The sequence below is a fragment of the Leuciscus leuciscus genome (assembly GCF_965113295.1).
Source record: "Leuciscus leuciscus genome assembly, chromosome: 23".
Lineage (NCBI taxonomy): Eukaryota > Metazoa > Chordata > Actinopteri > Cypriniformes > Leuciscidae > Leuciscus > Leuciscus leuciscus.
The window spans coordinates 24360264-24364473 of NC_138747.1; the positions used below are offsets into that span (position 1 = coordinate 24360264).

The following is a 4210-nucleotide window of genomic DNA, read 5'->3' on the forward strand; positions in this document are numbered from 1 at the left end:
GGCCTGAGTGTGCTCGTTGTACCACAGCATTGGACTATTTTCTTTAATCTTCTTTAAGCGCAACAGAGCAACTGTGTCTAAAGTGCTGGAAAAGAGAGAGTTCAAAGTTTCTGTCACAATATCGAGTTCTTCTAAGCTATCTGGGATGCTGAGATGATGAAACTGATCAGGAAGATTATTAATAAAGCAATCTTTAGTTGCAGAAGTGATAGGTATAACATATCCGCCCGCCCTCGCCACCTCCAATAGGGCCCAATTTAGAAAAGTGTTAATATTAAGGAATTTTTATTCTGAAGTGAAATAATTTTTTTTTTTTTTTTTTTTTTTTTATGAATTTGAATGAATTAACCAGAGAGAGAGAGAGAGAGAGAGAGAGAGAGAGAGAGAGTAACCATATAGTGACGCTTGTTGTTTTAATTAGCCTACATTGAAGTTATTACCTCATTGCTGAGAAATATAATGTAGCTTTCAGTAGTGAAGCTGTTTTATTTATAAAAGTCATGGGCAGAGGTTGAAAACCAGCTCCTGAATGTTTCTGTGTTTGTGCAATTTCTTTTCTTATATAAAGAGATAAATATTATATTTAGATAAATATAAAGTTCCTACCTCTAAAAAGCTGTGAGCGAGCGCACGTCTGCCTCATACAACATTAAAAAGCTATCTATGTAAATAAACGTGTCATCCTCACCTTGTGGTGGCTTGGAATTCAAAGGGGAATCGGATATGCATGTTTAGACGTAGGTCGGATGTCCAGATATCGGATATATATCTGATTTAAAAGCACATTTGGAAGTGGCTCAGATCGGAAAAATCAGATCTTGTGCGGATCTGATAGAACAACAAATTCTGATCTGTGTCAGATGTGTGTAAAAGATCGGATTTTTTGTGGCAGTGTAAACGCAGCCTCTTTGTCTGGTCACAATCACATTTAGTTGTGTTTTCATCACCTGTTCGCCTGTTTTTGAGTATACTTGCTATTAAACTTCGTTGAGAACTTTATTCATCTGTCTTCGTCTGTCAGCCTGCAAACACCCTGTGACAATATATATATATATATATATATATATATATATATATATTATATATATATATATATATTTCCCAAATAAATGAAAATGTAATTGCTTAACGTAGCTTTATTTGGGAGTTTTCTTTCAAATCTGTATCAGAACCACCTTCCATTTAAGCAGTTCTGTTCTTATCTTATTTGATAATGATGTTATCAGCCCATAAACATCATCAATGTCGCAGTCTATTTCAGTTTGCTCAAAATAGCAATGCGCCAACAATGCGCCTGAACACACCTTGTTTTCAGACCAGCACACCCCTGAGGGCACAGTTGGGCGCAAATGCATTTGCTATTTAAACAACGTGGCGCAGGACGTGAAAATGATAACTGCGTTGGGCTGAAACTAGCAAAAAACAGTTGCGTCGCACCAAGTGCCGCATTGCGCCAGGTGTATGACAGGGCCCTTTATGTAAATATTTTTGCACATTGATCCAATCATTGACACTATGCAAATAAAAATGTTAACACAGGGGTAAGGAATGTACAGTGTGAAAAGTCATTGCATGAATATCCAGGATTAATTGTTAACCCTGATGAGCAGTGTGAAATGTAAAGCTGTCACAGTGTGAGACTGTTTTGTGTTATTGTATTGTATTAGTGTTGTTCCCTGAGTTGCCACCAGATGTCTCTTCCCCTCACTGTCATATGTATCATGAACTGCATTTCCCATACTCCTGTCTGTTAATCATTGATCATTTGTCACCAGCTGTTTCCCATTAACCTGCATATATAAGCTGTGTCTTTGTGTGTGTCTTTTGCTGGTTCATTGTTTGATGTCACTGGTTGTTCTGTTGCCTTCTCTGTGTCACCTGTTTGGATTATCATTTTGTGTACGGCTGTGAGTTTATGTTTTTATTAAACACTGTTAACCTGCAAATCCTTCTCCTCATTTGATACCGTGACAGAATGAACCAGCCATTAAGGAAGGAGCGGGTTATCAGCCACAGGAGTTATCTGTAGCCGGAGTTATTTTTGTATCACTGCTATGGATCTGACACAGGAGAGCAACTTGGAGCGGGTGAGAGAGGCACTGAGTACCAGGGTGGTGGATTTGCAACAACAGCTCCTGTTGTTGCAGAGTGGTTCCGTGTCGCCCACACCATCCATTTCCCCCAACCCCACGGAGTTGAGTGGTCAGCCGGAGCCTAGCACGGACTTCCCTGAGAGATACGCTGGTGAGCCTAAGTTATGTGAAGACTTTATTAATCAGTGTTCTCTGCATCTAGATATGCATCACAGGACTTTCGAAACTGAGGAATCGAAAGTAGCGTTCGTGCTACTGCTGCTGACCGGTCCAGCAGCCACATGGGGAACAGAGGTGTGGGAGAGACGGGACCCATGCTGTGCCTCTTTCAAGGCACTTACCGGGGAGATGATTCGGGTCTTTTCCAAGACTAAGGTGAATTCTTCTCGGAGGTCAGGGAGGAGACCCCGTCCAAGCAATTTTTTGAGGGGAGGTAGTGCGCACCGGTCATTGTGTGTTGGGACTCTGGGCCTGCGGGAATACACACCCGAGTCATATCACAAGATGGTTGCCACACCTGAGCCTCTTCACAAGATGGCTGCCACACCCGAGCCAATTATGGATGTAGCGAGTGCTAGAGACATGATTGTTTCACTCTTTCCCGAGCGTCGGCCACGAGAGAGGGAGATGGAGAGGAGACCCAAGCCTATTCACAAGATGGCTGCCGCACCAGAGCCACTTCACAAGATGGCTGCCGCACCAGAGCCACTTCACAGGATGGCTGCCTCACCTTTCTCTCCTATCCATGCCAGAACCCAGCGTCTGAGGTCTAGTCTGGCAGAGACTCCATTAGGGTCAGTGCGGAGGGCTGGCCTTTCAACCCCGATGCCGGTTTTCACGAGGGCCACTGCCAAGCCTGCACCCGCCCTCAAAATGGCCGCCGCCAAGCCAGCAGCAGTACCCAAGATGGCTGTCACTATGCCTGCGCCTATTTTTGAGACTGCTGGGGTTATACCTACCAGTGATGCGCGGGTTGATCCGAAATGAGCGCGTTACCCGCGGTTACGAGTCATCCAAAAATATTTTTAATGATATTCGGGTCGCGGTCGGTCGGGTCGTTTGAAATAAAGATGCCAATTAAACCTTTGTAATTTATATAGTAGTATAGAGAGCATAAGCGGAGTGGAGCGGTGAGAATCTTCGCTCATCGCTCACGGAACTGTCCACCCCTCCGCTCCCCCGCTCAAAGCTACATCAGGCCGCTCCGCTCATTATCGCTCGATCAGCGCTCAACGCAGTTTGATCCGCGCTCCACTCAAATCGCCCCCCGCTCGCTCCAAAAAGGGGAAAAAAAATCTACATGTAGCCTATATCACTGTAGCTTAGACCACAGCCTTACCTCCTAAAGAACTAATGAGCAACAACAACATTTTTCAAATAGAAATGTTTTATTTCAAATGACAAATTAGGCCTATGTAAGAAGGAATATAGCCTACACAAAGTCCTGTAAAATTAAACGAATAAATGGGCCTAATAATGAATAACAATTATATAAACAAAAATATAGCCTACATAAAAATTTTACTATTAGGCCAGAATTTTGATAAGTTAACTTTTGTGCAACGCGCACGATTAAAATTTAAATGGGCTTATATCCATTGTACACACAAACTGCTGTAAAATAAAACGAATAAATGGGCCTAATAATATAAATAAAATTTATATAAACAAAAATATAAAATAAATATACATAAACGTTTTAAAAGTAGGCCTAGGCTAAATTAACTATTAGGACAACATTCTTATAACTTGTGCGCAGCGCGCAGGATTAAAATTTAAATGGGCTTGTATCAATTGTTTGCATTTTACGCTGTATTTAATTTAGGCTACACTTTAAGTTACCGTATTCAATTTGCTAACCTTTTGCTTTCTTCCCAGCGTGTTCACATATCACACTGCATGTTTTCGAGAGATGTGTCTTTTTAGATTCCAAAATTAATCTTTAGGCCTACTGACTGAAACGATGTCGTTTTCTTCTACCACATAATAGTTAGTTTTACACCTGTATGACTTCTTATTTTCCTTTTTGAAGTAGCCTACTTTTTGAACTCCATTATTGAGCCGAGTTTTGACTGAAAATAGAATCCATCTTGCAGTCATCAACAATAGACTGAGTC

The 4210-nt window shown here is 41.6% G+C and overlaps 1 long non-coding RNA gene across 1 annotated transcript; it reads right to left on the bottom strand.

Annotated features, from left to right (window-relative positions):
- Nucleotides 1–1804: 1804 nt before the first annotated feature.
- LOC309488231 lies at nucleotides 1805–2900 on the bottom strand. Its single transcript, XR_014202067.1, has 2 exons — nucleotides 2641–2900; nucleotides 1805–2610 (listed from the first exon to the last, which is right to left on the bottom strand). It is a non-coding gene; the product is annotated as an uncharacterized lncRNA (long non-coding RNA).
- Nucleotides 2901–4210: the final 1310 nt, after the last annotated feature.